Genomic DNA, 27,389 nt, shown 5'->3' with positions numbered 1-27,389 from the left:
ACAGCTTGTCTTACCCAAGCTCACAGTTCATATGTAGCAATTCTAGAAGTCAAGGCCATGTGGTCTCTTAACCATAATTCTATTATTTCTTGGACTCTTATTGTTTAATGACAGTTTACCTGGAGAGATCTAGCTCTGAACTCTGTAGATGGGATTTCCTACTTCTTCTTTCAGTACACAAAGCATTAGCAAATGATCCCAAGAGACTTGGTTGGCTTGTCATGTGGGTCATTTACCTGTTCTATGTTTTTTTTTTTTTTTTTTTTTTTTTTAACGTTTTATTTATTTTTGAGACAGAGAGAGACACAGCATGAACGGGGGAGGAGCAGAGAGAGAGGGAGACACAGAATCGGAAGCAGGCTCCAGGCTCTGAGCCATCAGCCCAGAGCCCGACGCGGGGCTCGACCTCACGGACGGTGAGATCGTGACCTGAGCCGAAGTCGGAAGCCCAACCGACTGAGCCACCCAGGCGCCCCTCTGTTCTATGTTTTAATGACACATGCTACACATTCGATTCTGGGCCATTTTTTTTTTCGTAAGCCTATTGCCATACACAAGAATGGACAAAGACATCATGGATGGTTAAACCTTAATAAAACATCATTACTGAAAAGAAACCATGTCCTATAGAGGACATTGGCATATGAGTTATTTTAACCTACTGTAAGGTCTTTTGTTTACATCTGAGTGACCAATTATGTTCCTTTTTTATTTTATGTAATATAAAAAAAAAAATTAACTTGGTAGACTATGCTAGAAAAACTTGCCTTTGGAATAATCTAACGTTGTATTTGTCTGTCACAAATGAGTAGCATGTGCATTCTTGAGTTTATTGTCTCAGAAGGAGGGATGTTGGCTGACCCAACCCCTGTGGAACAATCAGAAGGTTGGGCGATCCATTTTATTTTGTACACAATTTTACTAGAAAACTGAAGACTTATTGATGTAAGGTAAAATATTAGCTGGCAGGTAAAAATAAGCCTGTTAATGAATGTGATTAGACCAGCAGCTGGAATGAATTGCAGTGTTTGCAACATCAATGGAATTAGTAGACCTTAAAATATTCAGGGAATCAATTAAAAGACTTCTTTGGGATTCAAAAAATGTGTGTTCATGTGCTTAACTTTAAAATGAGCACCGGGAGAAGAAATGGCTAAACCTTCTGTCAGAAAACCACTTAAAGATTCCAAGGGCGTCTGACTGTTTTCTGGGCCCAGTCAGCTTCTGAAGGAAGCCCTGGTGGGCTGAAAGGCAGGCATCTTGGAGCACAAGCTCCAGACTGTGCTTCCGAGAATTGAATAAGAGAAGCACATGAGAGCAATTGAAATGGGTGTCCTGGCCACACTCCCTGAAGGTTCTGCAACCTCGTTAACCTTTGAGAAGAGCGCAGCTTCCAACCAGGATGAAAGACGAAAAGAAGGTGATAGTTTCTTAAATATGTTCTTTCTCGTGGTCACCCCAAAGACCTTGAAGAGTTTCAAGCCAGAAGTTTTGAGCTGAATAATCTTGTATCAAAGTCCTTGGGAGAAATTAATTGGACAGCATAATGTGTAAGCAACTGAACATAGATATTATCTAACATTCCCAAAACTAGATTAATTAACCTCCGTTTCCCTACACTAACAAACAAGCTGGATAGGCTCTTTAAAGCTCTGCTTTTAGGCTTTTACCTCCAGGGAAGAACCAAAGGAAGCCTCCATTGTTCTCATAATTGTTTTACAATCCGAAGTTGAAAGTTCCTCTTCAAATTAATGGAAAATAGAAGCATAAAATAATAAAGTTGGGGAGATTATTTAGTTTTAGGCTATGATTGTCTAAGACATCTGTTTTAATTTGGGGGATACATTCGTGCCCTTTTTTCATGTGTAAGTCTAAAAGATGGGGGCTGGTTTACAGGTTAAATGTATCCTTCACAATTTCTGAGACTTTTTTTCCCCTCATTGTCTCGGTAGGAAGCTGGGCAGGGTCAGAAATCCTGCAAGCCACAATTGCTGGTTTTGTGAAGATGACGTCAGGATTTCTGAACCTGCAAATCTCCTACTGGTTTTTTGTTTTTTGTTTTTTGTTTTTTTTTTTGTTTTTTTTGCCCCCATGGCTCCAGGTTTCAATGTAACCCCTAGTCCCAAGCAGTCAGGATCCCGTGTTGGTCCCACAATACTCATGGATATCTTCTGGTTGCTCTTACTGGGGACAGGAGACAGTGGGGAGATGGCCAAGGGGATGTGCCCACCCAGTGCCTAGCTCCTCTTCTAGACCATGCTCTGGGGAATTCAAAATTCCTGGTTAAACCTGTGAGCTGGCTTTCAAGGTAACAGTTTGTCCTCATAAGAGTGGATTGTGGTACAGTGGGTGTGTGCACCCATAGATCTAAGGAGTAGACAAGGAGAGGGGGGAGAGTGAGAACAGGGGGAAGAGTGAATGGAGCTTAGACATGCAGGATGCACCCAGGCCTCTCAGAGGAGCGAAATGATGGGGGTAGGGAGGATGGGACAACTTAGCCTTGCCACACAGTTAGGAACCTCTATTTGTACCGGCCCTACCAATTGCTGTAGCCAGCCATGGTCGTGGCCATATGAGAAGAGCTTCCTGTGCCTTGGGTCCCTAAAAAAGGACAGTGAAGACACACTTTGCCTTCTTACCAACATTCTCCAGTGGTTTTCTTCAAAACTGAAGTACCCCGTTGGCATTTTACTACAGAGATTATCAGAAGCAACAAGGGGTAATTGCACTATTTAGTGTACCTTTGTTCTAGTCTCAGCAACTTGTCTCTTATTTTAGCTTCTCCTAAGGTTCCTCCTATTTGACTATTTCTTTTTTGCCAACGTCCCCCTTCAGTGATCCAGCCATTGTATATTGCCTCTGTTCCCACAGCAACATCTATTCAGGTTTTTTTTCTTGTGGTATACCCCCGGTGATCTTCCACTTCGGCCCCACCCATGGCTTCCATTATATTTGCCTTAGGCTAATCCAGTAGTGCTTGAGATAACAATTTCAGGTGGAAGGGGAGTGTGGTATAATCACACTGTGTGTATATATGTTTATGGGTAGCAGAGAGAGAAGGGGAAAGTTCAGTGTATATTCTGCAACGGATACGTTGAAACCACAGAATCTTGAAGCTGCTGTTTTCTTCTAGGGCTTATGATATTTGTCAATTAACCGTTTGAAGACTCCTAAGAGAAATGCATTCCCTATGAAGAGCACTAAAGAGAGAAAATCATTACTATTTTTCAGGCACAAAAAAATAAATAAAGAGTGTGTAAACATCTTAGTCAGGAGCTCAGATCCTGATCTGGGGACAGGAGGGATAGACGTATAGAAGGTACGTTTAAATCCAACGAATTCAGGAAAAAAAAAAAAAAAAAGGATAGTGTGAGTCTAAGAAAGTATATGCATTTGAGTAGTGAAGACATACATTGAACTGTCATGGGATCAGAGGACTTAATTCTGTCTCTCATCACCAGCTACCTGTGTGACCCTGAGCAGTTTACTAATGACCTTCACCTTCAGGTTCCTTGTTTGTAAAACTGACACAATGTCTTCCCTGCTGCCTTACAGGGTGGCTGTGAGGACGAACTGAAACAATGACTAGGAAAACACTTTGTTTACAGGAATCTGCGGTGTATATGTGTTGGAACCCTGTGTTCCCTCCCGAGCTCAGACGTGTCTGAGATCTGGACCTAGTCGAGGCTCGTGCACGTGGTGGTGCTTGTGCTCTTTGTTTTGGTTTTCCCCTAAGCCACTGTCCCCAGCACGTAAAAGTTTGTTGGCTAAATGAAAATAATGCAGAAAATAATGTTGCCTAATGAAAGAAATGCAGGACGGTATTCTACTTTCATCACACAATCCTCTATCTCACTTTTTGTTTTCTTTTGTAAATAGAGATCTACATATGTTCTGCTGAGCCAACAGGATCACACCAGCTCCTACGGGAAGGATAAGCTCTGTGTCCCCGGGGGGCGGGGGGGGGGGTGCCTCATCCTATGAGACTTCACTGGTTTAAGGGCTAGGATAGCATCCTGGCCGTTATCCAGCTGTGAGGGGCCTTGGGCATTAGATGACTTAGGCTGTTTCCCTATCACCCTATTTCCTCAGCTATAAAATCAATATTTTAAATGACACAATTTCTAGGATCTCTTCCAGCTCTAGTTTCCAGGATTCTAAATCTAGCATACACACATGCTCAGGTCTTCTTTTTCTTTTTAAAATGATGAAATAAGCAAAGGCAAAGCCTACCAGAACCTAAATAATCAAAATAACTGATAAGTTAAATATTTTGTTTGGTCAAAATTGTTTCTGGAATATCAACTTTATGGGGACACTGGGGAAGACAAAATAGACAAGATCCTCACTCTTACAGAGCTCACTCCTTAGTAGGCAAGACAACAAAGAAGCAAGTAAGTGAATAAAGAAACGGTGAATATAGACTTGTGCTATAAAATAGGAGATTTTAGATTCACCAAATTGACCATACATTCCCCTCCTCTAAATCCCCAGATTTCTTATTGAGGATCACCTTTTAAACAGATTTACAGAATTCTGTTTGCCTATGTGGAAATAAGGAAGAGAAAATAATTTGAAAGGGGCTTAGGGAATTCTGAATCTTTGAAATCATTAACTCTTTCAAATTTGGGTGGCCAAAAAAAAAAAAAATCTACACACAAAAATCAGCAACTCTTAGTCTTAGACGCAGCATTGAACAGATGAAGTTTGTCTATGGGGAAAACACTGAATAATATAGCATCGACTTACAGTGGGTCACTGTTTAGGCATTCATTTGCATTTTGACTGAATCTGTTGAAAGGAAAAGGATCCCAAATGTGATGGAACTAATTTGAAAGCTTACAAAGCCTTATAAGCACAGTGAAACAAGTTAGTGTATAGTCAAACTTTAAAAAGTGGAGAGAAAACAGTATGTGTACAATGCTAGTGAGCAAAACAGAGAAGTCACAAATAGACAAGAAATAGTTTTGAATTTATCTTGAATGTCTGCACTTGCAGCAGATCGATCAACCCAGAGGGACATTAGATGCTAAATTGGAGAGAAGCCTTTGCAGGTGCTTTGAAGGGCTCAAGTGGTCAAGATGCTGATTACTTATTATGCCCTATTTCACTTGTAAGCGTATGGCTTTCCTTTCTTTTGATTTTACAATGTTGCGGGACTCCGCACTTAATGCTTCCCAGTCGTGCCTATAGTGAGTTTATTTAACTCATAAATGGAACAAAGTAGGGAAAAGAAAAGAGGGCATGGATATTTTCTGAAGTCACCACAAAGATTTGAAGGAGGGCTGAGAAGAAGCGTGGGACTGAGGGAGATAAGGATATGTGGATACTTCAGAAAGAAGACCCAACGTACAACCAGTAGAGAAAGAAGTCCTGGATATCTAATGCACAAGCATAGTGATCATAGACCACAATATTGTACTATAAACACCAAACTTGCTAAGAGACTAGATGTAAATTATTCCCACCACAAAAAAGAAATGACAATTATGTGATGATAAGGGTGTTAGCCAACGCTTCAAAGACAATCATAATATCTAAATGCATCAGAGCAACATGTTGAGCACCTTAAACTTACACAGCGTTATACGTGAAATGTATTTCAATGTAAAAAGAAAGAAGACCTGTCTAAACTCCACCAAATTGCGAAGAGTTGAAAGCCAAGAAATGGGAGAGAGAGGAGAGGAGGTTGGGCAAATAAGGGTATTTATTTGATGGCCAAAAAGGAGGAAAAACCAGAAACTGCAACTTGGGTTGGGGGAAACAATGCTGAGTAAGTCATGGTGGTTGGTGCCGGTGACAGATTGCAACCCCCAATTTATATTTAGGAATCTTTGTAAATCAGATTTTGGTGTGTTAGAGAGTGCCTATTTTTTGAACATTTGCCTTGGACCTAACAGTGTTTTTAGCCACGCTACATTTTCTCTTAAGACAAGCTTAATGCTATTGTTTGTCATTCAGCAATCTACTGTCAGATGTGGATGACTCATTGACATTTTAGCACCAACTACGATCTATTTTCCTCGCTAAATGTTGAATTAGAGGTTTTATGCATATAATATGGATTTAAGAAATTTCCCTGCAGAGGTTAATGTGCTTAAAGGTCAATGCAGTGGGGTGTGTTTTGGAAGAACGTAATATAAAGCATTTAAAAAATATAGATTTGACAGGTCTTTTGCAAGCTTTATTGTCTAAAATGTAATGCTTAGTTTCTGTGAGATTAATATACCCACAAAAGAAATCATTACCGGTACTTTGACGGACTGAGCAGTTTCTGAAGCTCCTGTAATGCCAAGAGTACAATATGCATGGGCAGCAGTGAAGTTATAACTCAGCCCTGTGTGATTATGATGTTTAAGTAGAAAGCAAGAATCAGGGAAAGTGTTTTGCAACAATGTCCTCTCCAAATAACAGAGTATTTACTGGTTCACCAAGAAAACGTCAGTGTTCAAAAGGACTGTGGGTGTCACAAGCAATTAGTGTGTCTACGAAGGATCTTCTGCAATTCCCAGAGAAGACAGGAAAATGTTATATAGAATGTGAAATGTAGGGGTCATTTCAAAAGTAATGGATACTGACACAGAGCTACAAACAATTGTACGGTTTACACATCACTCAAAGAAATTGGATTAGAGCCAGAGAAAAAGATGTTTTATATTATGGTTTCAAAAAAAAAATCTTGAGGGCATTTGGTACAAGACAGTATAATATCTACCTTTTTTTTGAAATGTAATGTACATGAAGGCAAAGGGTTCTATGTCATTTTTGAGGTAAAATGTTACCACTTGGAGCATATTTCTTCCCAAAGACTTCACACTAACAATAGCCTGTACATATTAAAATAGTTTACAAGTGGCATGTAAATGAAGTACCTAAATCCTAGTGTTCAAAGTGTTTCTATGTCCTGCTGAAAGAATTGCTCATCTGATGTTTCTCAGGCTTTGTCTAAACTCTCAAATAGGAGCAGGCTTCCGTTTGTTTGTCTTGGAAACACATTTAACTAGGCAAGTGTTCTGACTCAGACTTGGGATGATATTTGTGGCACTGGCTGGCTTGGGAGAGTGTTTGACTCCCTGAGGCAAGGCCCTGGTAACCAGCAAGAACGTTATGTCTTAGTATGTGGACGTTGTAAAACCATACAAATGGTGGCTTCCGAAAAGATAGGTTTATGTCCTAATTCGTGAACTCTGTGGATATTATTTGGAAAAAGGGTCAATGCAGATGAAAGTAAGTTAAGGATCTCGAGATGAAGAGATCATCTTGGATTCTCTGGGTAGGACCTAAATCCAATGACAATACTCTTATGAGAGAAAGGCAGAGGGATATTGAGAAAGGTAGAAAAGACATAGAAGCTGAGGCGATGATTAGACATAGAAGAGATTGGAATGATGGAGCCACAAGCCCAGGAACTCAAGAAATACCAGCAGCCACCAGAAGCTGGAAAAGGCCAGGAAGGATTCACCCTTAGAGCCTTCTGAGGGAATGTGGCTTTGATCTTGAACTTTTGGTTGGCAAAGCTGTGAGAAAATGATTTTTATTTTTTAAGCCATCCAGTTTGTGGCAATTTGTTACAGTAGTGACAGAAGACTTATATAGCAACCTTTAACTTCTGGGGTTCCTACACACCAAAGTAAAACCAGGTTGCCAAGTGGTGCCTAGGTGACTCAGGTGAATAAGCGCCTGACTCTTGGTTTTGGCTCAGGTCATGGGATCAAGCCCCGCGTTGCTTGATTCTCTCTCTCCCTCTTCCTCTTCCCTTCTCCTGCTTATGTGCACTGTCTGTCTGTCTGTCTCTCTCTCTCTCCAAAAACCACCACCACCACCATCACCACCACCACCACCAACAAAAACCAGGGTCCCACGTAGAACATGGTCTAGGTTGCTCACCCTCTATCCATCTACACTCCCATGAGGTGATAATAACTCACTGGGAGGAGACAACAAGATGGAGAAAGTGGTTCTGAATTCCAAATCCAAGATTGTAAAGGTGTCTTTAGTTTTGAAGTGAGGGAAGATAGGAGCCATTTCTGTCAGCGCGCTTACCACAGTATCTTTCTGATTCCTTTGTTCTTGCCTCCTGTCCACCATTTTGGCCTTGGGAAGAGGAGGGCAGGTGAGACACAAGAAAAGGAAGGAATTAAAACAGAGTAAGGAGTAAGCTGAACATAGTAAGGACTCTTCTCTGATAAGAACATATAATTATGGTATCCAGACAAAGACATTTTGAAGACAAACACAAACAGCAACAACAACAAACCAGATAGAAACCCAGGATAGATATAAATTAACAATGGAAGAGTTGAGACTTTTTCACCTTAACATTTCATGAAGTAGATAGACTATAGCACCAAATTAAGAGAGAAAACATTTCCCTCTCTGTCTGGCCAAGTTGTTGTATAAAGATTCACAACAATGACCATACATAATATCATTTAATTTTGGACAGATTATTTTATCTGTCTGGAACAGTTTGGAGTATATTGTTTTGACCTTTATTGAAGTCAGAGACTTTGTTCTTGGTCCCTGATTCTCTGTTATCTTTCTCTCTCTCTCTTTTTCTCTGTAGTCATACCTTTCAGGTAAGGTTCCTCAGGGTTCCCTGAATGAGCCTCTTGAAGTTATTTCTAGGTCTCCTCAGTGAATTCAATTTAGGATGTTAGTTTAACCTATTAACTTGTCTCATAACTAGTGCATTTTCGGCCCCATGGGTTTAAGTAGATTACATCTCGATGTGTTGTTAGGTAATTTTGACTTCACATAGGCTTCATAAAATAGCGGCCCTGGCCTCTAAAATTTAAAGTAATGGAGTTTCCTGTAAGTGAGAAGAAATACACATCTGGACAACCCTGCAGGCTCATGGAGCTGTCTCGTATCCAGGCGCCATGAGGGGACTGGGGACGTTTGAGGATGTGCCAAGGTAACTGCTCTGACAGCAGTGCTCGTGAGAAAGTTCTCGTCTTCCTAGGGTTAATAACAAGGCAGTGCTGTCGATGTGAAAATGGATTCAATTTGCTTCAATTCAAACAGTTGTAGGAATAATTTTGCTGAGTCAGTACACTGCAAATGGCTCTGTGCCCTCATGGAGACACACGGATGCTCCAAAAGATGTCTGCTTAAGCAGCTCAGCTGCTACTGCCTTAACCTGGATATTAAGGTCTTCCTGAACTGTCCGCCATTTTTCTTTTTCTACTATGTTCCTTTAGATACCTGCCACTTTGACCAAACCTAGTCATTCAACAGTGATGTCAGGTCCTTGGGACTTTGTCAGGGATATCTGTCCCCTCATTTCTGCCTAGTTGAGATCCTAGTCATTTCGAGCCTGAATCAAACCTCCCAAACACAGTTACCCCCTTCTTCCTCTGCAGCCATGCATGGCACACTGCCAGAACCTCTCTCTTGGTCCCTCCTTCCTCTTTCATCTGCCCCATTTCACCGTTTATGCTCTTTCTGACTGCATCCCACTGAAATGTTACTTCCTGGGGACTTGCGTCTTAGTCATCTTTCTATAACTCACAGTAACTGAAAGAGGACTTTTCCTCCTGTAACTATTTGATAAACATTTTTTAATGAACAAAAAAAAAATGATAGAAAAATAGGTGATTTGGACCATTACAAAATACTTTTTATTTCCCAGATTTGCTGGAGAACCCTGAACAAATAGTTGCCTGGGATACCCAGAAATCAAGTAAATGTTTGAGAATCAAGACAGCAGTTCATTATTCCATAAGTATAAAGACAAAAATGTTGGAATTAGCTCAGGATTTCCCTTGTACAAGTTACTTTAGATGGGAGAAACGAAGGTCATTACTGCCAAACTCTTAATGTCTTAGAGTGTCTTGCTTGGGTGGGACAACAACCTCCCCATTGGTCTCCAACCTCCCCTGGCATCTCCTCCAAGCCCGTCTTCACAAAGGAATATTTATAAAATAGAAAGCTGACCCTGCCTTGATCCTGCTCTCAGGATGAAGTCCAGACGCTGCGGCCTGTCATGTCAGGCCTTTTATGACCCTCCCCTGCTTGCCTTTCTAGTCGTGTCTCTGTAGCCTTTTCAGGTCTCCTTTCAGATTCATCGCTTATTCTCCGATCCCATGCTGTCTTAGGCCTGTGTTCTGTTTGGTTTTTTTCCCTGGAATTTTCTCCCTCTTTTCATCTTTCGGAATAACTCCTTCTTATCCTTTCAGAATTGGTTTAAGCAGATTCTTCAGGCTGAGTGTGTTCTGTGTGCACATCTATTATAACACATTTTAGCATAGCATTTCATACACACTGTCATAATACTTGATACCTTTTGTCTTTTTCCTTTTGTCAGGATCATGTCTTACTCACAAGTCTGGAGCTGTGGGAATCCTTAGCACAGAGGAGCAGATGAGGTTCCCTAGGAAGAACATGTAGACTAAAAAGTGCATCAGGCTGAGAGTTAGCAGAGGGAAAGTACCCACCAGAGGAGACAAAGAAGGTAGAGGAGAATCAGAAGAGATCTGCATGTGGAATCCAAAGAAGGTAAACGTTTCCTATTGAAAGAAATGTTCAGCTGTGTGAAACATTGTAAAAAGGTCAAGTTAAGTAAATATTGGAAGGTACTCATTGGATTTGGTGCTTAGGAGCTCATTGGTGGTCTTTGTAATAGATCACAAGGTCTGTTTCTAGGGTTTAGCACCCACATAAACACTATTGCATCCAGCAGAACAGATCATTTTGACTGAAGATTTTGTAATGCCTAGGTTGGCATGTCTGCTATACTTTTGTCATTAGGGACACAGTCCAGGTTCTCAGCACAAGGAGATATTTGGCAAAAGCTGAAGAAGGAAGATCTACTTCTGTGCTTTGGATATGATTGTAATCCTAGCTGCTGTTTCATGCTGTAATCTTCAGCACCTCATCAGCATCCCCAACCGCACCTGCTTGCCAGGCCCTCAGCTGCCACCGAGACAGATTGGTTGGTCCTTCACGGGCCTGTGCAATTTTGCCACCTGGGGCCGGTCAGCTGAACCCGTGGGGTCTCTGGCCCCTCCGACCACTTCCAGGCTTGGATGCAGCAGGACACTGCGGTACTGGGACGGGCTTCTTCAGCAGCTACTGAGGGAGCTAGGTGACATGACTTGGGATTTGGGGAAAAGAACTCCCTTTGTAATGAATCTGGGAGACTAGAGAGGGGAAGTAGCCATGCAGATAAATTTCCCCTCCTTCCTCTTTGAAGGGACTGCTTTGAGCAGCTTCGATGCACAGCCTGTCTGGAGACATCCCAGGTGGCTGAGTAGCTGCACCTGCTGAGCGACCAGCTGTGTGTCTTTGAGGCTTATGGTAAAGCAGTGTCCAGTACAGTGACACGCTGTGGCTCTGTAACCTTCCTTGTCACACTTCTCTTTTCACTAACTCTCACTGCTTCAGGACTTCACCTTTCAAATTAGGCACCCCTGTCCGGTTCTGTTTTCAGTGGAGTCCGGGCTGAGACATTTCTTTGTCTCCCTTGCCCACCTAGGATGCTGGTGATTGTGCAAATATCAACAGCAAAGCTTGGACTTCTCTAGTCAATAGCTGGCCTGTCCTCTCCTTTCCAACTTTAAGGCAATGGATAGGGCAAGGATGTCACATAATTTGAATGGCATGAATCATTGGCCAGGATTCATTTTGGCTGATACCTTGCCTATTCTGCAGGCAGAATAAATAAACTCCTTTGAATAAACACGTTGCTTATTTGGGGGACAAACCCAGGAGCCACATGCCAGCTCATCACTAGGGCACCAGGCTCTGGCTTATTTTCTTGGCTACATATGGCAGGAGAAGGGGGCTGTTCAAACGTCAGGAAGAAGAAGGCGATTTTATCAAGTCTCACACAATCTGCTGAGTCCACTGTCAGCTGGGTCCCATCTGCACAGATGTGAAATTGTATTCCTGTTGAACAAGGGTCCTTTAGGTTAAAAGTAATAAATATTATCTTACTTAATTGAAAGATTGTTAGGATTATTACTTCGGCTTTTGGCAAATCCTCCAAGGGGAAAAGTGGATCCATGTATCTGGAAGGAGGGGTGTGGTAACTTAAATTCTGGAATCTGAAGCAAATCTCTTAGCAGCTGGATAAGAGCTGGGAGAGGAGGAGGAGGAGGTTCTGAATAGCTATTCTTGAATAGGGCCATAGATTGAGGGGAGAAAATAAATTTAGTAGGTACCAAATTCTACTTCTAGGAGTTTGGTTCTGAAAGTTAGGGTACATAGGATGGTTGCTAGAGGAGGTATCTGTCTACCTGATGAGGGGAAGAAGCTATCTGTCGAGTCAGAGTGTAGCCACAAATAGAAAATGTCTCCCTTGTCAGCCGGATGACTCTTGGGCTCTCACATGAGTTCTGCAAAGTTATGGTGGTTTTGCCCGTCTGGGCTTCAATTTCCTTTGTTCGTAAAGTGAGGACACTACACTGGGTGGTCTCCAAGATTGTTTTCATGAATGGAAATTTCCTGTCCATTCATTTTACTAGTAAGGCCTGTATTGACTTGTTCTCAGGTCCCCCACTGGATTCCAGAGCAGAAGTATGCATACCACTGATTGATTGCTTTTATTCTGATGTCAAGGTTACCATTCTGAAAACTCCACATGAGGGAAACATTAGGGTGGCATAGTAACAAAACTTTTTTTTTTAAAAGAATACTTTGATGGGTTGGCTGCACAGATTCAGAAGTCCTGATATGCCCAAGGAAGATAGCTCAAGTGTAGATGAATAGAGATTAGGCCAACTTTAGACAGAGACAGAGATAAGGAATGGGAGAGGAAGTAGGAGAGGGGGAGGAGGAGGGGATGGGAGGAGGGGAGGAAAGGAGGGAGGGCGAGAGAGGGAGAGAGACAGAGAGAGAGAGAGAGAGAGAGAGAGAGAAGCAGATAGACCCTAATGCCTATACCACAGAAACAAACATTAGTAACACTAGGTTCTGTTTGTTCCCAGATGCGCAAATCTATGCTATCTCTTAGACTTACCAGCCCTCTTTAAAATTCTGTCACGTTTCCCTTTTGTCTCTCTGCAACTTGGTGGGAAAGATGTGCAGTCAGAGCCTTGCAGCTTTTTCTTGGTTATTCTCATTCATTGTCCCAAACGGCTTCTGTGACTGTTAGCTGGCCAATGACGCCACGGCTAGGGACACAATTGAGATAACCTCTGAAGTGGAGGGAAAACATCTATGATTTGGGTGAGTGGAGGTGGCAGGGCCACTGGCCTGGTTCTATTCGCTGCATACGTGCAATGTATCAAGCACTGAACCCCAAGCTGGTACACAGCAGTGAACCAGACCAGTGGGGTCCCTCAGCTCATGGAGCGTCCATCCCCAGATCAGGTTTTCTCTTAGGGACCTGATTACATATTCTGTGTAATGCTAGATAAGTTTTTCTCATTTTTCATTAAAAGAGTGATGCAGATTTTATGCATTCAATGAACAAACATTTGGTGAGCACCTACTATGTACCAACAAACTTTCCAGGTGTGGGGGTACAATGTAGAATGAGGCAGACTCTGTTCTGCCTCCTTGGAGTTCAGGCTCTAGTGTGGAAAACAGAGATTTAACAAAGAATTACACACAGGGGTATTTAACTGGAAGGTCAGAGAGCAGTTTCTGAAGAGGTCATGTTCAAGAGGATTAGAGCTCATTCTCAATTATTTGAGTTTGGAAAATTTAATCCACAGTAAAATGTTAATCTCTCGTTTGATTTCTACTACTCTTACCTGGTATGGATATGGGCTGTCTTCCTGTGCAATCAGCAGCTGCTTGCATGGAGCTCCATCCTCATTTAAATGTTAATGTAAGCAAAACATTATTAGGAAAGTAACTTGGATGCAAATAAATAAATAAAGGGTTCTAAAGCCAAATACTAATGACTTGAAAATTACCTGCCGTGTTCGATTAGCTCTGCCACTTTTTATGAATATGGATAGTTGAGAACTGACTGTAAACTATTATTTCTAGCAGCTAATTGATCTCTTTCGTAGATCAATTTAAGTTTTATTATTTGTGCTTGATTCTTAAAAGAGAGTTAATGTTTGCCCAATTACTTTGCTGTGTATCAAATTAACGATATCCTATGATGTTCTATGCAAGCGTTTCTTAAATTCTAGCTTGGGATGCCAACGACTCACTTCCTGTGACTGTTAGCTGCCCGAGGCTGCAATGGCATCAAATGGGGGGAAAGGTACCCATGATTTGGGTGAGTGGGGATGGTAGGGATATCGGCTTACTTAAAACCTGCTGCTTTGGACTAGCTTTTCCTTCCAGGATGCAGCTAGAACAGGCAGACCAGGCATCACCTAATCTAATTGTGGACACGACAGAAAGGCTAAGGCCTTGGAAGGTTAGTAACCAGAAACTGAGCATCAGGAAACCAAACCAGTTGAGTTATATGCATTTTATGCCAAAACACAGGTTCAGAAAACATGCATATCACAATTCACCTGAAAAGAGTCAAAATATAGTCAGAATAGAGGTGACCTCAATGAGCCACCAATTATTAGAAGATGTTGTTTCTATAACCCAGAAAACTATATCCTGAATTTCAAAGCTAGTTTTTATCTTCTCCTGATCTAAACTGTAGATGTCCTGAAATCTCATCCAAAGGACTTTCTGGAGCATGATTCAATCTGTGTCCCACCTCTTAGGTTCACTTTAAGATAAGATTGGCTGGGTACCGACCAGTCGTGCATCTGAAGGAGATATAAACCAGATCTAAAGCCAAGGTCTAAGATTGCCGTGGGCCTCCAGAAGTTCTTCATTTTGGAATAATTTTCATCTTTTTTGTGACTCTGATAAAAAGTTGTGGATTCTTTCTCTAGAAAAATGCACATGTGCATACATACATAAAATGTTCTTTGGTCTTTTTTAAGGCACCATGGACCTGGGGTCAAGAACCCTTGGCCAAGAGGTAAAATAGAGCCCAATCACTCTTATTTGGACTGGAATATTTTCACATTGAATCTTCTTTGGTATTGACCAAAAGGGTCTCAAATCTTTTGTGGAGGGGTCATGTTCCATTCTATTCACTTTGGTATTTGTAGTTTCTAGTCACTTTTAGGTAGGTAATAAAAGTCCCTATAGTGCCATTCAGTCCCAAACACAGTATCAAGTAAATTCATAATATATCAACTCTGGTGTTAAAACACTAAAAAAACCACAAAAAACCCTCTGTCCTTGATTTAATGTTAACCTCTTTCCCCTCAAAATGTGGAACTGGAGGCTGAGTCTCTTTGAGATTGGAGGCCCAAAGTTTGTGACTAGGCAGGGATTTTGACTGGCTTCTTTTTTTCCCCTCTGCATCCTAGTTCATTCTCCCTCATTTTGCTACCTATGACTTCTGGACCTTTGTGGTTGGAACAAAGTGCAAAGGAAGGAGAGTAAGGGAGGCAGGAAAGGTCCCGCTGAAAACTACCGCTGTGAGCTGGCTTTCAGTTGGTGGTACTCCTGCTTCTCTACTTACAGGATATGGTAGACTCCATTAGAGTAAATCGAGGTAAATTTTGGGCAGGTTTGGTGAATTATTACCCACTGTAGCTGAGGATCAATGAGCTCCATGAAGAAAAGGACACTCTGCCTACTTAATAGAGTTGAGCAAACAGGGAATCAACACTAGTCACTTTAAGCATTTCTAGACGGACTTAGGAAAAAGCATAATGAGGAGGACCATGAACTTTGGCAAAAGAAACTATGCCCAAACCTGCCTTTTCCCTTTACCAGTTGTGGAACCTTGATGGGTCATTTATGATTTCAGCAGTTAGTTTTCTCATTAGAAAAATGAGCATAATAATAACCTCTTGTGGTCATATTGGATAATCAGAGATAATGTTTATAAGGTGTCCAACACTTAGTAGGCACTTGATGAATGGTAACTATGAAGATTAGTTTGAAAACATACCCCAAGTCCCTTTAGTGCAGAAGTTTATAAGCACAGACATCCACGCCCTTTCTCAGTCTGTATCAAACATTCAATGTGGTCTCCAACACATTTACTGCTTTGAGGAGAAAAATAATATTCAAGCTGAGTTATTTTTCTCTCCCACATGTGGTTTCTCATAGTTCTACATGTGTGGCTTGGTTCTTGGATTCCACTCAGGCATTATGCAACATCCTGATGTTGCAAAGATGCTGTGTTGGAGAGAGAGGCACATTTAAAACAGACACAAGTAACATAGAGTCAGACCCACTGGTGGTGGTGGGAGATGAGCTCGGCCAGATGTTCCTCAACCTCCCACAAGCTGTGACTCACAGGTGGCCCCTGGTGCCGTGTGCAGCAGCTCAGGGGACAACCTGTTGTCCCAGCTGAGTTCTCCATCATGGTGAGGTCAGAGCCTAGATTTATGAGCTCCTGGCAAGGTAGAGTGCAGATGGAGAAAATTTCAACTTTAGCTTTTGTGAGGGAATCAGGAAGTACCTTTAGGAATTGTCACTGCCATGACTTATTAGAGAGTTTCGCCCTGAACCCTTTCTCCTGTGTAACTCCCCTTCTCTGCTGACTTCTTCCCCTCCAGCCTCCGCACAATGTCTAATGATACCTATGCCCCTAACTCTTATTTTTGACGTTCTTTGCTCTTGACCTCTGTTGGAAACTTCTTTTATCTACCCTTTGGTGTGGATCTGAAATTCCATATGGCCATGCATCCCTGTTGATGGTAGAATTCAGAATATGGGATTGCAAAGTGAAGCTGTTTTAGCTTTCTCTCCCTCAGAGGTGTTGGGTCTTAACAATGGTCTTGCACCAAGCGAATTGTGGTTCCTGGGTGTGCTTTACAATGCTAAGGAAATCCCCTGGTAGTGGACAATGTGTCTTGTTATGCACTTCTTTACATTTGTTCCAGAAAAAGAAAGGAAGGAAGGAAGGGAGGAAGGAAGGGAGGAAGGAAGGGAGGAAGGAAGGGAGGAAGGAAGGGAGGGAGGAAGGGAGGGAGGAAGGGAGGGAGGAAGGGAGGGAGGAAAGAAAGAAAGAGAGAGAGAGAGAGAAAATGTTTACTGTGAATTGTTTTTACATGGAAATTAAATTAAATATTTTAAATAGTCCATGGAATGAAAAAAGGCTCAGACTGAGAAGAAGTCACTTTCCACAAAATTCAGACACCCTCTAGAAATGGTCCTATTCCACTGCTTGCCTTTTTTGGTGTATGACTCCCCAGCCTCTGTTCTAGCCAACAGCTGCTGGCAATTTTGCAATGAATTTCTCCTTTAATTAATCAATTGGGGTCCACATGGAGGAGGTCTGTATTTACTGTGTCAAAATTTTGACAAAAGCATGCATGCAAAGGAATCAGGCATGCACAAAAAATCCAATTTCTTTTTGACTGTACTCAAATAGTAATCAGGAAGCTGCATACAGGAAATAAACAACTGTCTTTGCATAGACAATTAATGTGACATTTTTTTAAAGGGGAGCATGCTCTGGCTACTGGAATAAGTATAATGGTACTATAAGATCAAGAACAGAATGATGTATTTAGGGAAGAAAAATAAAGTTCATAAATCCAAGAATTGGAATAACTGAGAGTTGTCAAGGAATGAGAATTATGGAGGGGACGATGTTTTCCATTCTGCCTCAATGCAAGCAGAAACATAAGCACAAATATGTCTTGTTCCAGAAGTGAGATTAACACTGGACACTTCTGCTGACAGAGAGGGAAAGACAGTTGGGGGACAAGGAGGATATGAAGCCCACATCCTGACATCCTCTAAGGCATGTGGAATGTAGGAGAATGAACACACCCATTTGAAAAGGCAGCAGGGGATGTGGTAACCTCATAGAGCCAGATTTCAGTGAAGATGGGCAGCGGTGTTCTGTGAGGAAGTTCAAGATAGAAGGGCGTTTGTCAACATGGAAAGGGCTTCTAGAAGGAGCATCCCTACCATGCAATGCATTGGCTATTTATTATTTGCCACATGACAATAGATGTTGCAGTGTATGTGTGTTGATCTGTGTGTCACTAGTATGTGTGTGTGTATGTGTGTGTACCATATCCTGACTACTTAATCAATTTTATTTAAAAAATCAAACTTTCTACAACCTCAAAACCTTTGTTAAGGCTAGAAATTCTCTTTAACCAAAATAACTTTTTTTTTTACAAAAAAATAGCTGAATTAAAACTAACCAACGGAAAAGGAAAAACAACAACAACTGAATATGGTACAAGACACTCTCCAGATAAACCTGAACAAAATAAATGAAGGCGGCCAAGAAACGGATGGACTTGTGTGACAACTGTCTAGATTTCCAGGGCTCAGCCATTACATGGTTTCCACTTTTTCTAACCCCTACGTGCCAATGTCAGTGCTAATAGCAGGGCCCCTCTGGGGGCTTCTTCCTGCCATAGGGAGTCAAGGTCGGGGGGCGGGGGAGGGCGGGAAGGTACAGACCCCTGCCAGGATGTTCAGGGTACAGCCCGGGGGTGGGGGTGAGGGCTTGGGGGGGGGGGGCTGGGGCTTTATCTTTTTTTTTTTTTTTCTGCTTCATATATTGTTTCTCCCTCGTTAGAAATGACACTGCTGACAGTGTTCTTTCTCGGCAGTTTACATGCCACAGAATATGCTGAAGTTGTCTGGCAGCTTCCATGATGAGGGTAATCATCCTCACAGACGCCAGCCCTCGCGCACCTGCACTTGGCTCCAGCGCCGCAGCGCGCGGGGCGGCGGAGGCAGCGGGTCCCGGCCCTCTCGGCTCCGGCTCCTTCCGTCTTGCTGGCTCCAGCCGACTCTGTGTACAAGCCAGCAGCGCGGGCTGGACTGCTTGCTTCCCGCACGGGGTTGTGCAGTGAGCTACTTGGGAAGAAGGGGCGAGACAGGCTTGCTCACCAAAGTGCTATTGCCTCCTAATATACTGGGCTGCTGGGAGTGCCTGAAGGCTTCTCATAGGAAGAGTAATGGTGCTATCTTACAGGGCACGATGAGAAAACACAGGCCACTTAGCTCTCTAGCTAGATCAGAGCAAAGTCGGAGTCCAAACTGCATGGTTGGAAGCCAGCTGTCATGTGCGGGACTAACTTCTATTGTGGAATGTTCTCAGAAACATCACCAAACACTTATCCCAAAGACAGTGTGAAGCTGCTTGAAACTCAGAGGCAGTCCGTTAAACGTAACTAGTCTAACTAGTCGTTACTGCGGCTATTGTGTGCGGTCTCATCCCAGGCACTGCTAGGGCAAAGTCCAGCCCCTTGAGGAACTCTCCATGGAAAATGTAGGAGACAGGCGCTCAGTGTCTTTTGTTACAGAAAATATGTGCTCTAAGATTTAAGAGGAGGGTTTGTTAGCTGAGTGACACAGATGGGATGCCAGATCTGGAAGGGAAGGTAGGATTTTACATAGGGATAGAGAAAGAAGGATCATGAGACAGGCATAGATTTTAAATTCTTCCAGCTTGTATCCGATGTTGTCGTTAAGAACCAGTGTTAAATCACAGGAATCTCACCAAAATAGAATGGGAAGGGACCAGGGTCTGGGTAGGTGTTACTATCTAACACATTTCTATCCATGCAAAGACAACTCAGAAGGCAGGAACAAACCTGAAATGGGAGTGAGAGAGGGAGAAGGGGAGAAAGGGGAGACGATGAGACAGGGGAGGGCGGGGCAGGGACTAAAGGGGGCAGGGACTAATTACTCTGAAAAAGACAAGTTAGATCCTGCAATTTTAAGAGTTGAGATGTTGTTTTTAGAAGCCTTAAAAAGCTACAGCAGTGTTTAACAGGGGTAATTTCACCTAACAGCTGGAAAGAAGCTTAAAAAAGGAATACCTGTACTGGACCGCAGCTTGAAAGGAAGAAGGTAAAGAAGTGAGAACACTAGCTTTATCATGAACACCCTGTGTCTGCCCTCTTTGATTCTATGAATTTATTTTTAAACTACCTGTATCTTGCTTTGTATTATTTGGAATGGCTACCAGTTAACTTAGCCACCTTATTGTCTTGTTCCAGTAAAGAATACTTTTCTCTATTAAAAACAATGACTAGGCTGTATGGTGTGGAGCTGCTGGTGTTCTGTTAAGGAAATTAAATCCCCAGGCCTCTGTGAAAGGAATGGGCACTTGAAATCATTAGCGGCAGATGGGAAGGTATCCTGCCAGCCCCTGGCCCCCAGCTGCCATGTTTTACTTTTCCCCTCCCATTGCCCTGCATCTAATGAGCTGTCCCATCTGAAAAATTCTTTCTGTCATATTTCATACCTTTCCACTCTTCTCCATGCTCATGGCAGCTCTCCCGACTCAACTCTCCTTGCCTTTCACCTGGATATCAGCACATCCTCATTCATTCTAAACACCACCATTGGAGCATTAAGGTGGGAGCTGGGATTGTAATTATGCGTGAGACACAGCCCCTGCTTTTAAGTTGCACTTAATCTAGTTAAGGAGTTGGACAGATGAGCAGACAACATAAGTACTATTTTAGACCAAAGAAGCTGAGATGTTTTCAGCACATACAGGAGGACCACTCAATCAGGCAGGGGCTCAGGGGTGATTTTCTGGAGAAGAAAGGAATGCCGTGCTCGTCAGAGAAAGTAGTGTAGGAAGGAGTGACCCATGTAACAGTTTAGAGGCGTGAGAGAGCATGGCACTTTTAAGGAACTGGAGGAGTCTCTGAATTACATACCCCCAGGAAAGGGGCATGATGGTAAAACAGTAGCTAAGCAAGTAGACAGGACCAGGCTGTGTTGGGTCTGTGTTCCATTCATTTGTCATTCAGTCATTCATCTATCGTGGTTTTTGAGTGTTTACTGTGCACAAAGCAAGAGACTAAGCACCATATGTTAAAGGAAGCTAAGAATAAATATAAACATTTGTTGACTTGTTGATGAGAAAGAGCACAGGTGAGGTGTCGTTGGCACTGGAGGTAGAGAAGAGAAAGGGAGTGATGCCTGACTGATGTATCGACCGGTGTCGTCCTCGTGCCGCCCCCCATCCCCAGACCCCAGCTGCAGAACACAGTTTCAGTGACAGTCTGCAACTAAATGTCAGGTTAACTTTCCTTTCCTTGACTGAAAATATAAATGTAGGAAGGATGATGGGGCATTCAGCAGTGAGGAAATGAGTCAGGGACTAAGTAGAAGCAAGCTAGATGGTTGAGCAATTTTCTTAAACGATATATGAAAGGAGAATCTTGAAAAGGAATAGGGTTTGACTTGACTTTATATTCAGAACTTATAAAAATGCCGGGCAACGTGCACTCAGCAGAGCATTAGTGCATTAGGAGCCATAATCTAGTTGAGTTTCTAAAGTAACTCCAACCAAGAAATGAAAAATGAGGGTGTTCGATTTCTGCAGAATCAATGTTTGAAAAAAAAAAGTAGTGAATAATGGATGCAATAGAATGGAATAACTGAATAATACAATGGGAAGGAATTAGGAACAAAAAAGGGAAAAGAAATTGCTCAGAGATAATCTGATCCATGGCAAAAGGTTATAAACTACCATTTTTAGCAATAAAGGTACTTTTGGGCCAGGGAAAAGAATAAGAAAAATAAAAAGTAATTTAAGATGAAAAAAAAAAAGAGAAACATGTGAAATATTAAACACCTGGGCCATGCAATATTGAAAAGACAGAACAAAATTAAAATAATATATAAACTTTGACAGTTTCCACTTTTTTAAAAAAAGCCATGTTGCTTCAGCCCCACTCCCAAATACTGACACCTTCCTGATGGCCCTCGCTCAAAGCCCTTGGGGGCAACACTGAGAATGGGTGGACTCTCCTTGATCTCCCTCTTTAGGCAACTCAAAGTTATTCTCTCTCTCTCTGCACCCACCACTCCAGCCACCAAGCCGGATGAGTTCTAAGAGAGTGCTTGCTCGTAAGACAGGTGGCCAAGGTTCCGGAGACAAAATGATACAGTGCATTCATGGAAAAATAACTCTAAAAAGAGATGTGATCCCATTCTTCTGGAACCTGCGTTCCAGTGCCAACAAAATTTCTTAGCCCTCTGATCTTTCCTCACAGAGGATTCTCTGCCTCAGTGGTCCTGGGCCCCTGGCATCAGCATAACCTAGGAACTCATTAGAAATGCAGATTTTTCGGGGCACCTGGGTAGCTCAGTCAGTTAAGCGTCTGACTCTTGATTTCTGCTCAGGTTATGATTTCATGGTTTGTGAGATCAAGCCACACCGTCAGGCTCTGTGATGGTGGCATGGAGCCTGTTTAGGATTTTCTGTCCATCTCTCTCTCTGCCCCTGCCTCACTCACTCACTTTCTCTTGCTCTCCCTTTCTCTCAAAATAAAGAAATAAACATTAAAAAAATTTAAAGAAATGCATATTTTTCAAGTCCCACCCAGACCTACTGGTTCTGGGTGAGGCCTAGCAATCTGGATTTCTTTTTTGGTTGCACAGTCAAGTGTGAGAGCCCAAGTTCTGTTTTTCTGCCCAGTTTGTGCTGACCATTCTTCCTCACTGAAGCCCAGGCAGGAGCTGGGTGCTTCACACATGTGCTCTTAATGCTTGAAACAACCTCCTGGAGTATTTCTTTGTTACTTGCCATTTCTATAGGAGACAGAACTGAGGCTCCACTCAAGAAAGGCACTTGCCCAACATCTCAGTGATAATGAGTTTAAGAGCTGGGGTTTGGATCCAGGGCTGGCCAATGCCAACATCCATGCTCCTTTCTCTACACGTTGTCCTTTTCTCTGAGCACCACACCTTTTCTGATTCAACTTTGCATTGTTCAGCCAACAGTTTCTCCCTTGTTTAAGTCTCCTATATCTCACCTCAGAGTATGTCTGCATGTGTCTGCTCCTCATTGTTCTGCTTGGCTCCTTTCCAAGGGTGACTCTTCCACTCTGCTCACATCGAGATTCCTCTTCCCCCCTCGTCTCTCTGCCGTTTTCTACCTTTTACCGTCCTTTATTTTCTCTTCATTAGCCCTTGTATTTCTTCCAAAAATTACGTATCTCTTGTTTCTTATCTCTTTAATCATCAGACTCCCTCATCTTCCCTCTCTTTTCATATTCTCTCACTGAGAATGTCACCCGGTCCCAGGATTTCTCCTCGGGTGAAATCCAAACCTCGGTCTCCAGTCCTGACCTCTTTCTCAAGCTCCAGACCCATGGGTCAAGCTTCTTGCTGGATATCTTATCAACCTCACCTCAGTGTGCCTAACATTGAGCTGATGAGTCCCTCCTCAAATCTGCCCAATTCTCCATCTCTTCTTGCTAGGAGAGAAAACCTGTACTCTCCCCTCTTTCACACTCTATCCATTCAGGCCCTGTGACCTGATCATTCTTCTCGAAAATATCCATCAGATCTGGTGCTCTTAGTTATATTCCCCAACTGGATTCTAAGCTCTTTGAGGGATGGACAGAATCTTATTCCCCTTATATCTCTCCACCTAGCTTGTTGCTTTGATGTTATAGGTGCTCCAAGAATATTAAATGAATATGTAGAGAAATTATGGGGAATTAAAAAAAGTGGCAATTTTTATTCTCATGGGAAAAGGAGAAAAATAGCAGGCACTGTAAAGGTAAGTTAAAATAATTTATTGACAGCCAAGGTGACTGTTAAAATGCTTGCTGAATTATTAGTCCCAGAGGAGCAGAATGAGGGAGACCTGAAACACTTATCAAATAATGAATCAAAGGATGGTCCCTGTAGCCTCCTGTTAAGAGGCAGAGATATTTCAACATCTCAAGAATCAAGTACTACAATCTTTTATGAGACCAGAAAATCATTGTAGGTCTCATAAATTTCCCTCTTCTCATTGTTCCAAAGGCTTAATTTAGGATGAGTCACTCCATAAATCTAGACAAAGATGACTAATGATTATAATAACAATATCATAAATTATATCGTGCTTTTCCACCAAAGGAAAACTGTATCTAATTTATTCTCAAAATATTCCTCATTGGTTGCTAGGACCAGGGATCATTCTCTCTATTTTTCAGCAAACTGGTCATGGAAAGTGCCTACTCACTTATCCTTATGGCCATGCCATTTCCTATGGTACATCTTAACGTCTATCCAAGTTTTACTTCAAGTGGATTACAGCTTCCACCCCATCTTTGTCAGTCTCCAAGCCTTTCCTTAGTTTTCTTTCCTTCTAGTGGTCACGCCACATTCTGAACCTTCTGTAATAAAATGTTGTAGCTTACTCATTGTCTAATTCATTGCCCCAGGAACTCAGAAAACCTAACCATAGGGGAATGAAAAAGGTAAAAAAGTATGCAAACTGAATTTTAGGTCGGTTTTCTGATAATAATTACATTGGGGTGCCTGGCTGGCTCAGTTGGTTGTGTCTAACTTTGCCCTAGGTCATAATCTCGCGAGTTCAAGCCCCTGAGTCAGGCCCTGTGCTGACAGCTCAGAGCCTGGAGCCTGTTTCAGATTCTGTGTCTCCCCACACCCCAACCCCCCGCCCCTGCCCCTCCCCGACTCTGCTCTGTCTCTCTCTCCCTCTCTCAAAAATAAATAAGCATTAAAAAAAATTAAAAATAATTATAATAGTAGTTAACTCCTTTCTCATAACAGATATTTAAAGTTACTGCAATGGCAAGTTCCCTTTTTGGTATATTCATTTTAGTTAGCCCTGTTAATGCCACTGAAACAGGAAATATGCATTTTGTTTCGTTTTTAAATGTTTATTTTATTTTTGAGAGAGAGAGAGAAAGCTCAGGAGAGGGGCATAGAAAGAGGGAGACAGAGGATCCAAAGTGGGCTCTACACTGACAAACAGAGAGCCTGATGTGGGACTTGAACTCACGAACTGGAAGATCATGACCTGAGCTGAAGTTGGACCCTTAACTAACTGAGCCAGTGAGGTGTCTCTGCATGTTTTTAATATATCCTCAATCACTGTTTACCAAGTTATTCAAGATGGATATTAAGCACATAGTTATTTACTAAGTGACTTGGTTAAAGTCACTGGTTCAATAACACTGTGATCACAGTGTTTGAGTCATTAAAATATGAATCCGTATCTGTTGATACTCAGTTTATTATGTGGTCCATAAATGTATCATTTTGTAAAAATTTAAGCATGATTTTACAATTTTTTCCTAGTAAAACCCTCTGATGAGTTAATCTGAACAATTACCTTAAGAATAATGCCTTGATTTTAAATTAATTTTTTTATGAATTCAAGTTGCTTTGCAACTATTATTTTAAATAATAATTTCATAAGATGGTAATGAAAAAAGCAGTCCTATTCTTGTCTTTCTCTTCATAGATGGAGTTGCTAATACTCTTCATTCATCCATTCATTTATTCCACAAATATTCATTTATTGCCAACTGTATGCCAAGAACTCTCCTGGGTGCTGAATATATGAACAAATCAAATGATCCTTTTCCTTGAGGAGCTTAGAGCCTAAAACGAGATACAGACATGAAGCAAAGAGACACAGAAAGGGATGCATACCTTCAGATTACAAGTGCTATGAAGTAAAAGAATTAAGAGGGTTACAATGGACAATGAAGAATCCAAGATGGCCTCTTTGAGAAAGAGACATTTGTTGTGGGATTGAAGGCTAGGAGTTAGGCCGAGTAGCACGCAGATGAGCAGCACTTGGGAATGACCTAAGAGGATCGTGTGGCACTGATGGCAGTGAGAGGGGAAGAGGGTTACAAAATGAGGCAGAGGAAGGGGGTAAGGGTGGGAGAACCGCCAGATGGTGCATCATCTTGTTGTCCATGCTGAGGATTTGAGACATTATTTTGAGTGCAAAGGAAACTACTGGAGGGTTTAAGCAGAGGAATAAGTAGAATCAAATTTTTATTTCAAAAGGACCATGCTGGCTGCTTTGTGGGAGCATAGGTTGGAAAGGAACAGGAGAGAAGGACTGATTATGAAGCTCTCAAGTTAGTTCAGGTGAGTAAGTACTAGGGTGCTCACTGTAGAGGTGGGCAGATTTATTTATTTTTTTATTGTTTATTTTTTGAGGTGGGCAGATTTAAAATATATTTTAGAGTCAGACTAGTAGGACTTAGTGATGGATTGGATGGAGCCAGGGTTAGGGATGAAGGAGACTGAGATGCTTTATGTCACTGAGTCTCTGAGTGATAAGACCTAGAGGGAACCTTAGGTGCTTCCTAATTCAACTCCCCATTTTTGAGCAAATGGAATTGAGGATCTGAGAGGTGAGGTGATTTACATACACGAATAGTTCTTTTACTGCAGGTAAAGAACTGAGTGATGTTCAAGGTCAAAAGAATGAGCCAACAGAATTAAAATAGTCTTTTTATATTTAATTCTTACCTCTAAGAAAAATACTTAGAATAACTATTATGAGAAACTCATCATTTCATTATTAACTAGTTTATTTATTTTTAGATTTTTTAGAGAGAGAGTGTGAGTTGGAGAGGGGCAGTGAGGGAGGGAGAGAGAGAGAATCTTAAACAGGCTCCCTGCTCAGCACAGAGCCCAACGTGGGGCTTGATCCCACAACCCTGGGAGCATGACCTGAACTGGAATAAAGAGTCAGATGCTCAGCTGAGCCACCTAGGCACCCCACTCACCATTTATTTTATAAATATTTGCAATGGGTCTGAGCATGTAGGAAAAAGTTTCTAGTTCCTTTTCCTGTGTGTTTAAGTGACTCATTAGTTGGGAAAGCCACCTCCTCATCTGTTCAGTTTCTCAGGCCAAAAACACTGTAAAGTCATTCCTTGATATTCAGCCCAAGTGTTCACTTGTCCAATGACAGATGTTCTATTTTATTTGGAAATATAAAAGAAACCAATAGTTCCTGATCTGCCCTTAAAAAGAAGATATGGAGCTTTATTCTTTAGGTGAAGTGAAGTATATTCACGCATGCAAATTATTATTTTATTTTTTTGTTTCTTTTCACTGATGCAAAAAGAATTGACTGCTGAGAAATGAGTCCCTGTCCTTTGTCCTGTTTGGCTGATGTGGCATATTCTTTGAAAGTTTGATTTATTAAAATAAGTGATAATTGTTAATCATTCTCTTAGGAGAATGAGATTTATATTTTATATTTAATGGTAATAATAATAATGTTTTTAAGTGTTTATTTATTTATTTTGAGAGAGAGAGAGTACAGGAGCATGGACAGAGAAAGGGCAGAGAGAGAGAGAGAGAGGGAGAAAGAGAATCCCAAGCAGGATCCGTGCTGTCAGTGCAGAGCCTGATGAAGGGCTTGATCCCAGGAACCATGAGATCATGACCTGAGCCAAAATCAAGCGTCAGATGCTTAACTAACTGAGCCACCCAGGTGCCCCAATAATAATTATGTTTTAATAATGATGGCTAATATGTATAGAGCCAATCCCTAAGTGCCAGGCCCTGTACCAGAACTGTTAATATGCACTGTTTGCCTACAGCCAGGCAGCTCATGGTGGCAGAGCTGAAGTTCATGCCCAAGTCTGTCTGATTACAGAGCCCATGTTCAAAGCCATTCTTTTGTATATTCACCCATCCATCCAATAAATGCCAAGCAGTTGGGTGACAGGAAT

The 27,389-nt window shown here is 41.9% G+C and overlaps 1 long non-coding RNA gene across 1 annotated transcript in view; it reads left to right on the top strand.

Moving 5' to 3' along the window:
• The window catches only part of LOC132664290 (uncharacterized), a 398,464-nt gene that overhangs the window by 171,055 nt on the left and 200,020 nt on the right, over positions 1-27,389 (top strand). Inside the window, exon 2 of the long non-coding RNA XR_009603572.3 lies at positions 10,310-10,500. This is a non-coding gene — a long non-coding RNA (uncharacterized LOC132664290). The remainder of the gene's footprint in view (positions 1-10,309; positions 10,501-27,389) is intronic.

This window comes from Panthera onca, chromosome F2 (genome assembly GCF_046562875.1).
Source record: "Panthera onca isolate mPanOnc1 chromosome F2, mPanOnc1 haplotype 2, whole genome shotgun sequence".
Taxonomy (NCBI): Eukaryota; Metazoa; Chordata; class Mammalia; order Carnivora; family Felidae; genus Panthera; species Panthera onca.
The sequence above is the reverse complement of the archived record's forward strand: the minus strand, read 5'-3'. Positions and strand labels throughout refer to the sequence as shown.